Here is a 14,167-nt window from a genome sequence, read left to right as displayed (position 1 = left end):
TTTGGGGGTTACAGTGACATTACTACAGTAATGCCACAGTATTGAGAAGGAAATTGTAAAAATGGCAATTAACTTATCAACCAACTGTGTTGCTGTGCATCATTGGTAGCTAGGATTCTGGCAGTTAAGCCATGCAGCGTGATTGGTTGTTATGGTGCATGCGGCACCAGCGTCTTAGCAACCAGCTCAGTATGATGTCCTGTGTATACAAGGCAACTGAAATGCAGTGAGGAAGGAATATCCAGTATGTACACTCCCAGGTGAGTACCGCCTGAGGTGATTGTCCTAGTTTGCCTTGTTGGCAGCATGGCCCTGAAGGGTTTCATACTGTGCTATGGAATTGTATTTTTTTTAACCACTTGCCGTCTGCTCACATTGCTGCTACTGCACCCCCCTGTAGTACTACGTCGCTGGACTCCTCCCCTTCTGGGCGGCGCTCGCGCGCCACCGGAGGCTCTTTCCCGCTGTTTTCAGTCACAGAGGGAGTCGGGCCAGGGGAGGAGCGGCGGCGATCGCCGCCGCTCTTCCCCGATCATCGGGGAATCTAGTTTGGAGATCCGCCCGCCTGTGTAAACAGAGCGGGCAGATCTCCTCAGTGACAGGGAGTGACAGATCGGAGTGTTCTGTCCCTGTGTCACTCAGTCACCTCCCCCCCCCCCACACGTTAGTAAGCACCAGGCATACATTAACCCCTCCCTCTCCAATAAAATTAACCCCTTCCCTGCCAGTGTAATTTTACAGTAACAGTGCATATATATAGCACTGATTACTGCAGTAATGTCACTGGTAACCCCAAAAAGTGTCAAAAATGTCAGTCAAGGGTCCGATCTGTCCGCCGCAATGTTGCAGTCCCGCAAAAAAAAATCGCAGATCGCCGCCATTACGCGTAAAAAAAAAAAAAACACCAAAAATGACAGAAATCTTTCCATTTGTTAGTAAACGCAATAACTTTTGCGCAAACCAATCAAATATGCTTATTGTGATTTTTTTTACCAAACATAGGTAGCAGAAAACAAATTGGCCAAAATTTAAAAAAAAATAGATTTTTACATTGTTTTGGGGGGAATTTCCTATAAAAAAATGTTAAAAATATTGTTATTTTTTCAAAATAAACGCTCTTTTTTTGTTTATAGCGCAAAAAGTAAAAATCGCACAGGTGATCAAATACCACCAAAAGAAAGCTTGTGGGGAAAAAAAGGACATACATTTCGTTTGGGTACGGCGTCGCACGATCGCGCAATTGTCAGTTAAAGTCGCACAGTGTCGAATCGCAAAAAGTGGCCCAGACGTAAGACAACAAAATCCTCCGGTGGTAAAGTGGTTAATTGCCAGCCATACTTTAATAACCAAACAAGCAGCAAGAAATGGGAGGCAATCCTAAGCTGCCATGATATGCCCCAGGAAGGGAAGTGACTGGTAAGGAAGTATACATTGCGGGAAATGACTGGTAAGGAAGTATACATTGCGGGAAATGACTGGTAAGGAAGTATACATTGCCTATTGGATTCACTTTATATACAGTAAATTAAACTATGGTTGGCTTTTCATGAGAGCAGTATAAGTTCCAGTTTCTTAGAACTATAAGTGAAAGTTCTCTCTTTGTAAGTAAATCGTTTTTAATCTAGAGCAAAGCACAGTCTCTGAGCCGAGCGCCCTGACAGGAAGCAGCACTGAGCATGCACGCCTGCAGGGATACCAGGGATGCCTCCTATCACATCACACCGGAAACCAGAAGCCTGAGCGATGCTGAGTCGTCAGCAACAACAACAATAACAAGGGGAACCTTCCTGACTGGCAGCCGGACTGTGCCCGCCGGGTATGAGGGGTCAGTGCTGGGCAGGTGGGATAGACAAGTGATAGAAGATGGTGCAGCTCTTTGTGGTGAATGGTGTGTGGAGGGAGCACAGCTCCCAGCTGATTACTCTTCCCCCGGCCTGGACACTCAGGGCCCTGACAGATGGGGTGTATGGATCCAGCTTCCTGTCCAGTGCTGGGGGACACCTGTGCTGGGGACACATGGGGGACAGTCCACTGACATTCACAGGGGCTCAGGCTTTCCCTGTCAGTGCATTGTGCCCTGTGTTCACACACTGACACCATGCCACTGCCAGAGCTCAGTACATTGCTGGCTGGTGATGGGAAGCAATGGAAGACAGGGGTTCTAATCTGATTTCACTCCTTTAAAAGTAAATCTTGCAGCACCCCAGTGTAAACTGTAAACATGTTTAAACCTGAGCCTAGGGGAATGCACACAACCACTTTGATGGCATTAATTTCACATCAGTCTCCCTGGCACATCAGAGGTCTCCCCATCAAATCACAGTCCCCCCTATGACATCAGAGGTCTCCCTGTCACATCACAGTCCCCCCTATGACATCAGAGGTCTCCCCATCAAATCACAGTCCCCCCTATGACATCAGAGGTCTCCCCGTCACAAATCACAGTCCCCCCCATGATATCAGAGGTCTCCCCATCACATCACAGTCCCCCCCCTCATGACATCAGAGGTCTCCCCATCACATCACAGTCCCCCCATGACATCAGAGATCTCCCCGTCACATCACAGTCCCCCCATGACATCAGAGATCTCCCCGTCACATCACAGTCCCCCCATGACATCAGAGATCTCCCCGTCACATCACAGTCCCCCTATGACATCAGAGGTCTCCCCATCACATCACAGTCCCCCCCCATGATATCAGAGGTCTCCCCGTCACATCACAGTCCCCCATGACATCAGAGGTCTCCCGTCACATCACAGTCCCCCCCATGACATCAGAGGTCTCCCCGTCACATCACAGTCCCCCCATGACATCAGAGATCTCCCCGTCACATCACAGTCCCCCTATGACATCAGAGGTCTCCCCATCACATCACAGTCCCCCCCTCCCATGATATCAGAGGTCTCCCCCGTCACATCACAGTCCCCCCATGACATCAGAGGTCTCCCCGTCACATCACAGTCCCCCCCCCATGATATCAGAGGTCTCCCCATCACATCACAGTTCCCCCCCCACCCATGATATCAGAGGTCTCCCCGTCACATCACAGTCCCCCCATGACATTAGAGGTCTCCCCGTCACATCACAGTCCCCCCTGTCACATCACAGTCCCCCCCTATGATATCAGAGGTCTCCCCGTCACATCACAGTCCCCCCATGATATCAGAGGTCTCCCCATCACATCACAGTCCCCCCATAATATCAGAGGTCTCCCCGTATTATCACAGTCCCCCATGACATCAGCGGTCTCCCTGTTACATCACAGGCCCCCCATGACATCAGAGGTCTCCCCATCACATCACAGTCCCCCTATGATATCAAAGGTCTCCCCATCACATCACAGTCCCCCCATGATATTAGAGGTCTCCCCATCACATCACAGTCCCCCCATGATATCAGAGCTCTCCCCGTCACATCACAGTCCCCCCTGTCACATCACAGTCCCCCCCCCATGATATCAGAGGTCTCCCCATCACATCACAGTCCCCCCATGATATCAGAGGTCTCCCCATCACATCACAGTCCCCCCATAATATCAGAGGTCTCCCCGTCACATCACAGTCCCCCATGACATCAGCGGTCTCCCTGTCACATCACAGGCCCCCCATGACATCAGAGGTCTCCCCATCACATCACAGTCCCCCCATGATATTAGAGGTCTCCCCATCACATCACAGTCCCCCTATGATATCAAAGGTCTCCCCGTCACATCACAGCCCCCCCCCCCCTTGATATCAGAGGTCTCCCCATCACATCACAGTCCCCCCACTATATCAGAGGTCTCCCCATCACATCACAGTCCCCCCATGTCATCAGAGGTCTCCCCGTCACATCACAGTGCCCCCCATGATATCAGAGGTCTCCCCGTCACATCACAGTCCCCCCATGACATTAGAGGTCTCCCCGTCACATCACAGTCCCCCCATGACATTAGAGGTCTCCCCGTCACATCACAGTCCCCCCTGTCACATCACAGTCCCCCCCTATGATATCAGAGGTCTCCCCGTCACATCACAGTCCCCCCATGATATCAGAGGTCTCCCCATCACATCACAGCCCCCCCATAATATCAGAGGTCTCCCCGTCACATCACAGTCCCCCATGACATCAGCGGTCTCCCCGTCACATCACAGTCCCCCATGACATCAGCGGTCTCCCTGTCACATCACAGGCCCCCCATGACATCAGAGGTCTCCCCATCACATCACAGTCCCCCTATGATATCAAAGGTCTCCCCATCACATCACAGTCCCCCCATGATATTAGAGGTCTCCCCGTCACATCACAGTCCCCCCATGACATTAGAGGTCTCCCCGTCACATCACAGTCCCCCCCATGACATCAGAGGTCTCCCCGTCACATCACAGTCCCCCCATGACATCAGAGATCTCCCCGTCACATCACAGTCCCCCTATGACATCAGAGGTCTCCCCATCACATCACAGTCCCCCCCCCATGATATCAGAGGTCTCCCCCGTCACATCACAGTCCCCCCATGACATCAGAGGTCTCCCCGTCACATCACAGTCCCCCCCCCCCCCATGATATCAGAGGTCTCCCCGTCACATCACAGTCCCCCCCCATGATATCAGAGGTCTCCCCATCACATCACAGTTCCCCCCCCACCCATGATATCAGAGGTCTCCCCGTCACATCACAGTCCCCCCATGACATTAGAGGTCTCCCCGTCACATCACAGTCCCCCCTGTCACATCACAGTCCCCCCCCACCCATGATATCAGAGGTCTCCCCGTCACATCACAGTCCCCCCATGACATTAGAGGTCTCCCCGTCACATCACAGTCCCCCCATAATATCAGAGGTCTCCCCGTCACATCACAGTCCCCCATGACATCAGCGGTCTCCCTGTCACATCACAGGCCCCCCATGACATCAGAGGTCTCCCCATCACATCACAGTCCCCCTATGATATCAAAGGTCTCCCCATTACATCACAGTCCCCCCATGATATTAGAGGTCTCCCCATCACATCACAGTCCCCCTATGATATCAAAGGTCTCCCCGTCACATCACAGCCCCCCCCCCATAATATCAGAGGTCTCCCCATCACATCACAGTCCCCCCATGATATCAGAGGTCTCCCCGTCACATCACAGTCCCCCCTGTCACATCACAGTCCCCCCCCCATGATATCAGAGGTCTCCCCGTCACATCACAGTCCCCCCATGATATCAGAGGTCTCCCCATCACATCACAGTCCCCCCATGATATCAGAGGTCTCCCCATCACATCACAGTCCCCCCCATAATATCAGAGGTCTCCCCGTCACATCACAGTCCCCCATGACATCAGCGGTCTCCCTGTCACATCAGAGGTCTCCCCATCACATCACAGTCCCCCTATGATATCAAAGGTCTCCCCATCACATCACAGTCCCCCCATGATATTAGAGGTCTCCCCATCACATCACAGTCCCCCTATGATATCAAAGGTCTCCCCATCACATCACAGTCCCCCCATGATATCAAAGGTCTCCCCATCACATCACAGTCCCCCCATGATATCAGCGGGTCTCCCTGTCACATCACAGTCCCCCCATGACATCAGAGGTCTCCCCATCACATCACAGTCCCTCAATGACATCAGAGGGCTCCCTGTCACATCACTGTCCCCCCATGATATCAGCGGGTCTCCCTGTCACATCACAGTCCCCCAATGACATCAGTGGTCTCCCCATCACATCACAGTCCCTCAATGACATCAGAGGGCTCCCTGTCACATCACTGTCCCCCCATGACATCAGAGGTCTCCCCATCACCTCACAGTCCCTCCATGACATCAGAGGGTTCCCTGTCACATAACACCCCCCCCTCCCCCCCAACCCATAATATTAGATGTCTCCCATTTACATCACAGCCCCCCTATTAGATCAGGGGTCTCCCCGTCACATTACAGTCTCCCCATGACATCAGTTGTCTCCCTGTCACATCACAGTCCCCATGGTATCAGATGATTCCCCGTCACATCACATTCTCCCCATGACATCAGAGGTCTCCCCGTTGCATCACAGTCCGCCCATGGCATCAGTTGTCTCCCCGTCACATCACAGTCTCTCTATGACATCAGAGGTCTCCCTGTCACATCAGAGGTCCCCCCCCCCCCCATCACATCACAGCCTGCTTCGTTCACATCAGAGGTCTTCCCTTCACATCATAGTCCCTCATTTACATCAAGGGTCCCCCTGCCACATCACAGTCTCCTCTTTGCATCAGAGGTCCCCCCCTTCACATCACAGTCGCCCCTTCACATTGGGGGGGGGGGGGGTCACCATGACATCAGAGGTCCCCCATCACATCACAGCCCCTTTGCATCAGGGGTCCCCCATCACTCACATCACAGTACTCTCTTCTTCATTTTAGAGGCCCCCCCTTTGCATCAGGAGGTCCCTCCCATCACAGCCCCCCTTCCTATCAGGGGTCCCCTTCACAAGGGGGGACACCAGCATATCAGAGGTCCCACCATCACTTTACAACCCCATTCACATCAGGGGTCCCCCATTACATCACAGTCCCCCTTTACATCACAGTTGCCCTTTCACATGGGGGGGGGGGGGTGGGCACCAGCACATCAGAGGTCCCCCATCACATCACAGCCTTGTTCGCATCAGGGGTCCCCTCATCACATCACAGTCCCCCCTTCTTCATATCAGAGGTCGCCCCTTCTCATTAGGGGTCCCCGATAACATTACAAACCACCTTTCTATCAGGGGTCCTCCATCATTTCACAGCCCCCCCTCACATCAGAGGTCCCTCTATCTCATCAGCGTTCCCCTCTCCTTTACTCAGAGTTCGCTACCCCTATATCAGAGGTCTCCCCTTCACATCATAGTCCCACCTTTACATCAGAGGTCTCCTGATAACATCAAGGGTCCTCATGTCACATCACAGTCGTCCCTTCACATCAGAGGTCCCCTGTCACATCACAGCTCCCTTCCACAACACAGTTGTCCCTTCACATCAGTTGGGGGGGTCCCCAGAGTGGAAGGAAACCAGAGTACCCAGAAGAAGCACATAAAGATCATGCAAACTCCATGCACATAGTATCCTCCTGATTAGCTTGTTCCTCTATGGACTTGGATCCAAAATCACATGAGTGAGCCTGTCAGAAAGCTGTCACCTGTAAGGGCCAATCATCTGCAGCTGGGATATTCCCCACCCGTCAGCTGCATTTCCTGGTCGCAGAGGATTGGGCTGTAAGAAGGGGGGAGGTTTTTTGCATTTAGAAAAGGTTCACTTTAAGGGCATTAATAGGACCAATAGGATCATTGAAAAATATATTGTGATTGGTTGTTGTAAGTTATGGTACTTGCTTGTTTTTCTATTACTGTGTTCATGTGGGATCATATAGATGGTAAATACTTGGTTTCAACTTGTGTTTATCACATTAACCGCCTTAAAGGTGGTAATTACAACTCCTCCATTAAGTACAGTGGTGGTTGGTCCTTACCACTTGTAGCTGTGAATGCACTAGGAGCTTTCAACATGACATATAGAAATTACTGTATTATATAACTGCACTAATGTTGTGTTCACATGGCATTAGAAAAATGGGCAGTCCAAGGTTTGACTCGTGTTTTCCACATGAATGGTCTCATAGGTGTATTTAGAACTTAGGCAAATTGGGTTTCAAGGAGCTTCCCAAATGTGCCATTGCAATGCCCTTCACCCACAGTTCCTGTTCCTGCTCATCTGTCCCTATTAGAAGACTTACCTTCGCCTTAATTGTGGGGACAGTGGTCACAAGGAGAAATAGAGAGATTAATCCCCCTACTGTAGACACAGGCAGTGATATAACCAAGCCTTTCTTTTTATCCCAGAAGAATCCTTGAAATCATTTTCAGGCTGTGGGTAACCCCAGCTAAAATTAACAATTTAGGTAATTGGGAAGGGTGTCCCTTACATTGGTTGTCAGTTGGAAGACTGTCCCTTATATTGGTGGTCAGTGGAAAAATGCTCCCTACATCGTCTGTGGGAAGAATGCTTCTAACATTGGTGGTCAGTGGGAAGATTATCCATTACACACTTTGGTGGTCAGAGGGAAGAATGTTCGTTACTTTGGTGATTAGTGGCAAGACTTCTCCTTACTTTGGTGATCAGTGGGAAGAATTCGCCTTACTTTGGTGATCAGTGGAAAGCATGTCCATTTCTTTGGTGATAAGAGGGAAAGGTGTCCCTTACATTGGTGGTCATTGGAAAGAATTGCCTTTACATTAGTGGTCATTGGAAAAAATTGCCTTTACATTGGTGGTCATTGGAAAGAATTGCCTTTACATTGGTGGTCATTGGAAAGAATTGCCTTTACATTGGTGGTCATTGGAAAGAATTGCCTTTACATTGGTGGTCATTGGAAAGAATTGCCTTTACATTGGTGGTCATTGGAAAGAATTGCCTTTACGTTGGTGGTCATTGGAAAGAATTGCCTTTACATTGTTGGTCATTGGAAAGAGTTGCCTTTACATTGTTGGTCATTGGAAAGAATTGCCTTTACATTGGTGGTCATTGGGAAGAATTGCCTTTACATTGGTGGTCATTGGGAAGAATTGCCTTTACATTGGTGGTCATTTGGAAGAAGTGCCATTACATTGGTGGTCATTGGGAACAATGTCCAGTATGTTGGTGTTCAGAGGGAACAATGTCCTTTATGTTGGTGGTTAGAAGGAAGAATTTCCCCCACATTGGTGGTCAGGGGGAAGAATTCTTACATTGGTGATCAGGAGAAGGAATATCCCTTTCTTTTGTGGTCAGAGGGAAGAATGTCCCCTAAATTGGTGGTCAGTGGGAAGAATTCTCCTTACACTGGTGGTCAGTGGGAAGAATTCTCCTTACACTGGTGGTCAGTGGGAAGAATTCTCCTTCTACTTGTGGTCAGTGGGAAGATATCTCCTTACATTGGTGGTCAGTGGAAAGAATTATTCTTACATTGGTGGTCAGTGGGAAGAATCAACTTTACATTGGTGGTCAGTGGGAAGAATTTTCCTTATATTGTTGGTCAGTGGGAAGAATTCTCCATGTCCCTGTCGCATGTCTCACCCTCTGTTGAGTAAGATTCAAATGATGAGGTGTGGGAGAGGATAAGGAGGAAGAAAAAGAAGAGGAAGACAAGTAAATTGGTAATTTCTTCCATAAAGTTGGACCCGTGAGGGGTTCCTCTTGGCAACACATTTTCCGTTTTATCAGAGAATGAATTAGTATTGGATTTTTCTATTTTTTTTTTATCATCAGTGGATTAGGGGGATTCACATAATCTGAACTGATGAGAGCTGTTTGATGAGAGTGTGGTAGAAGTTTGGAAATGACTACACCAATCATCCTGATGGCAGTTCCCACTCCGATAAAGATGGCGGTCAATAATGTCGCCAGCATTAAATCTACAAGAGCTCATGATATTGCCTTATTTTTTGCTCAGTGAGTTTGATGCTGAGACATTATTTTTACAAGAGACCTGGCTCAATACTTTGGCCGATGTCCATCTAGCAAAAAAGGGAGTGGAGGGGCGGTCTCTCCTTTTGGTCTCCTACGGCTGAGCCTTGCAGTGGAGTTGCGGTGCTTTTTAAAACCGATCTGGTAACATTCCGGTGGGTAATTGAGGTAGAAATGGGGAGATGCATGGTCTTAGACATCTCTGTTAGGGGGCAGGACCTGCTCCTGATCAATATCTCTGGACTTCAGTCAAAATGGGACAGGAAATGCCTCCTCACAAAGATCAAGCCGTTCCTTTTTATATCCCAGCAGGTTGTCTATGGAGGTCATAATTAGGCCTGAAGACAGGAGCGGCTCCATTGACAGGCTGGGTTACGATAGTGATTTTCTTAGAGATATGGTTAGACAAGTAGGCCTGGTAGATGTGCACATTAAGCACTGCCCTGGCAGCACGGAATTCACATTTCAGAGGGGGAATAGTCAGAGTAGGATAGATAGGTTTTTTTTAAAATGAGAACTCTGCTTTCTCGGCTTCTGAGTTGAGGGCGGTGAAGTTCTCTCACCACTGTATGCTGTCTGTGACTCTGAATGCCTCGGACACTCCACCCAGGGGAAGGGGTACCTGGAAACTGAATTTGGCTCTCCTGGAAGATGTAGAGATAAGACAATCCTTTTGAGGATTTTTTTCAGGCACAGGTTTCAATTCTGGACTTTTGCAGTAAAAAGTCAGAGTGGTGGGAGCTTGTGAAACAAAGGGCGATTGGACTTTTCAAGACCATAAGTAAGAAGAAGCAGCTTGGTATGTATATTTCATACCAGCATTTGCAGAGGAAGCGTGATCATCTTGTCTCGTATGGAAGAGATCCAGGGGAGATCTCTGAGGTGAAGCTTCTTCTTAGGAAGTGTCAATATGACCGGCATGCCTCCTTGGTTCTGGAGAGAGATTATGGGAAATATCACTCGCCTTATTCTTCAATTTGCCAACCAGTTTGCTTACCAACCAAATTAACCTGTCTAACAGTTTGCGTCAAAACAGGGGTTTAGATAGCACACATTTGCAAATGCATGTGTAAGCTGCAGGGCCACTCCACAGCACCCTGTGTTACCTTTAGGAGGGTTGGGCCACCTCCAGGCTCACCTGCCTCCTATCTATCCATTAGCTTGCATGTGCTTCCACTGTGAAGACTCTCATAAATTTACAAGAGTTAGGACTGCAGGTAACATAGGGTGCCGTGGAGTGGCCCTGCAGCTTACACATGCATTTGCAAATGTGTTCTAACTAAACCCCTGTTTTGACACAAATTGTTAGACAGGTTAATTTGGTTGGTAAGCAAACTGGTTGGCAAATTGAACTGGGAATTTTTATCTTTGTTTGTCTCAGTTGCATTTATTTAACCTGGTAAGAATCCCTTTGAAGTTTAGGGATCAAGCCTGGCTTGCTTTCCATGGAAGGCTCTATGTGAGAGGGAACCTGAAGCATCGCCTTGTGGATGATCGGGATTGTCATACAGCAGAGTGTGTTGGTAAAGTGAAGTCATTGGACCACTTTTTGCTCCAGTGTCCCTTTAACATAGAGGTGTATAAAAGGTTTGGGAGGGCTCTTGACATCCCCCTTCTTATTTCTTTTTATCGCATGAGTTATGCGGATTGGCTGTAGGGGGCATTCCCGACTCGCTAGGATTTTGATTTGGATACACTTTTTCTAGTTGTATAGTTGTAACGTTACTTCATGTGGAATGCACGGTGCCAGATTACCCTGCAGAAGAATGTCCTCCCTGTCGAGATGGTGGTGTACGATATTCTGGGTGAGGTTGGGAAGATTCGGGGTCTGGATAAGGGCGTGGAGGAATATCAGACCTGCCTTTGGTGAACTGTCCATCTCTGGGTGTGGAGCTCTTTTCCTATGCTATTTCTTTCACCCCCCTTATCTTTTGTTGGTTAATATCTTTTTGAAGAAGGGCTGCATGCATGATGGGGGTGGTTTTGTTTCTTGACCTTGTAGGTTGGATGTCTGGTGTGGTGGTGTGAGTCTTACTAAGATTATTTTCCCCGGTAATGATATGTTCATCATGTGAGTTTTGCTTTTGCTGTAAAGCCATTCTTTGTTTGAGAGCAGAATTTGCTATGTATTTTTTTTCCCTTTTCATGTAAATATGTATATATTTTTTGTATATTGATTTTATGCTTATTGGATGGAAGACTTTTAATAAACAAAATTGGGAGGAATTCTTCTTATGTTGGTGGTCGGTGGGAAGAATTCTCCTTGCATTGATGGTCAGGGGGAAGAATTCTCCTTGCATTGATGGTCAGGGGGAATGCCACTTACTTTGGTGGTCAGTGAGAAGAATGTCCCTCATATTGGTGGTCAGTGAGAAGAATGTTCCTTACATTGTTGGTCATTTTGTTCCCTGTGATCATTTCTTTATAGGTGGGCAAACTTACAAAATCTGCAGGGGATTAAATATGTATACATACTAACCTTTGTAAAAAAAGGTGCATATTCATATCCTATTTTCATGATGCTACAGTGACTTAATCTGGCTCCCCTGTGTCAGCCAGCGCTGCTGGAGAGGAGAGGAGGGAGCGCTGACAACAGATGGGCCATGGGGAGCCTATGGGTGACATCACTGTTTGGGCATTACAAGCCTTTTTCATGCACTCTCTCCTCTCCCCTGTAGCCAGCTACTGGCTGACTCGGGGAGATCATGTGACCGGACCGGTGCAGCACAAAAATAGGTAAGTATATGCATCTTTCTTATACAGTTTAGAAAGCATAGGTGTTTGGAGAGGGGAGAGAGTATTTTTAAGATTAGTTAGTTACCTGGAATTATACTATAATGTATTGTGTTGTAAATGCAATAGATAAATAAAGAGGAACTTAAGGCAAAAATGTTTTGAATCTGTAGAGTAAAAAAAGGTAAGTCTAAGGAGGCGTATGGCACTTTAGAGATCACTGTCATGTCTTTAACTACCTCCCACCCGGCCATAGTATATATACGGCCGGGCGGGAGTCTCGTCCTTCTGAATGGACGTTCTGGAACGTCCTTCAGAAGGAGAGAGATCGCGCCGCCGCGGGCACGCGCAGCGGCGCGATCTCGATGTGCCTGTGTCCCTCGGACACAGAGCGACATCATTCGGCAGGAGGGCCCTGTGATTGGCCCTCCTGATCACATGACGGCTGTGTCCAATCACAGCCGTCATGTAATGTAAATAGAGCCGTTGTAACGGCTTCGATCTCTTCTCACTGACAGATCCTGTCAGTGAGGAAACGATCAGAGGATCGGTGCTGCTGCGGGGGTGATCAGTGAGTATTTCTAATTACTCACTGATCACAGGGGGGGTCTGTGCTGGTAATCAGAACATTGATTACCAGTGCAGCCCTGGGGGGGAGGGGTGCCACTAAGCCACCAGGGATGCCCACCCATGACCACCAGGGATGCCCACTATGGCCACCAGGGATGGCAAGCAGGGCTCAGAGAGCCCCCCAGTGCCCTCCCTATCAGTGTTGCCCACCAATGGCATCTATCAGTGCTGCCCACCAGTGCCATTATTGCCATCTATCAGTGCCGCCCACCAGTGCCCATTATTGCCCACCAGTGCTGCCTATCAGTGCCCATCAGTGCCCCCCATCAGTGCCGATCAGTGCCGATCATTGCTGCCCAACAGTGCCACTATCAGTGCCCATCAGTGCCGCCAATCAGTGCCCATCAGTGCTGCCTATCGGTGCCCATCAGCGCTGCCTATCAGTGCCCACCAATGCTGCATATCAGTGCTATCTATCAGTGCCACATATCAGTGCCCATCAGTGCTGCATATCAGTGCCACCCCATCAGTGCCACCCCATCAGTACCACCCCATCAGTGTCTCCTCATCAGTGCCTGTCAGTGCGGCATCATCAGTGCTCATCAGTGCAGGAAAAAACATATCTATTTACAAAATTTTATAACCTAAACAAAAAAACTTTTTTTTTTTTTTTTCAAACTTTTCCGTCTTTTTTTATTTGTGCACCAAAAAAGAAAAAACCTGACGGTGATCAAATACCACCAAAAGAAAGCTCTATTTGTGGGGAAAAAATGACACAAATTTGGTTTAGGTACAGCGTTGCATGACCGCGCAATTGTTATTCAAATTGCAACAGCGCTAAAAGCTGAAAATTGGTCTGGGAAGGAAGGGGGTTTAAGTGCCCAGTATTGAGGTGGTTAATATTTACACCGTCATTGAGGCCTGATAGTCCTGATATCGCTATACTTCTGGCATTGCAATGATGAGAGCTGGGGCTTTTATATGCACAACCCTCACTGTCATTTGTCTATTCTCCTCTCCCCTTGCCCATTCACAGACGGCTTTCTATTCTGTGCACTATTCACTGAATACAAAGTATGTTGTAAATGGTCAAGGAGAAAAAAGGATGGACAAACAACATTGTGGCTTTGATGTATGAGAGCTGCAGCTCCCTTAGTCGCAGTGCTGGAATTATAGTGAGAGCAGTACTATCAGGCCTCAATAAAAGTGTAAAAAGAAAAAAAGAGTGAGAGCGATACTTAAAGTGCCATACACTTCATTAAACTTTTTTACACTGCAAATTGGAAACCAAATTATATTTTTTTTTTGGCCTGGAGTTCTTCTTTAATACTGGTCACTTATGACTGCAGAAGGCGTGAAGCAATCATGGTAGAGTTAACTGTGAAGTGATTGTGGAGATTTAGGGTGAGAACAGATGGAAG

At 48.3% G+C, this 14,167-nt stretch overlaps 1 protein-coding gene across 1 annotated transcript in view; it reads left to right on the top strand.

Moving 5' to 3' along the window:
* The first annotated feature begins 1,711 nt into the window (after window positions 1–1,711).
* The window catches only part of RB1CC1 (RB1 inducible coiled-coil 1), a 353,042-nt gene continuing 340,586 nt past the window's right edge, over window positions 1,712–14,167 (top strand). Inside the window, exon 1 of the mRNA XM_082257760.1 lies at window positions 1,712–1,812. The gene's annotated coding sequence lies outside the window, so the exon portion shown is untranslated. The remainder of the gene's footprint in view (window positions 1,813–14,167) is intronic.

The sequence above is a fragment of the Pelophylax lessonae genome (assembly GCF_965119305.1).
Source record: "Pelophylax lessonae genome assembly, chromosome: 5".
Classification (NCBI taxonomy): domain Eukaryota; kingdom Metazoa; phylum Chordata; class Amphibia; order Anura; family Ranidae; genus Pelophylax; species Pelophylax lessonae.
Note: the sequence above shows the minus strand (reverse complement) of the source record. Positions and strands in the feature narration are given on the sequence as shown.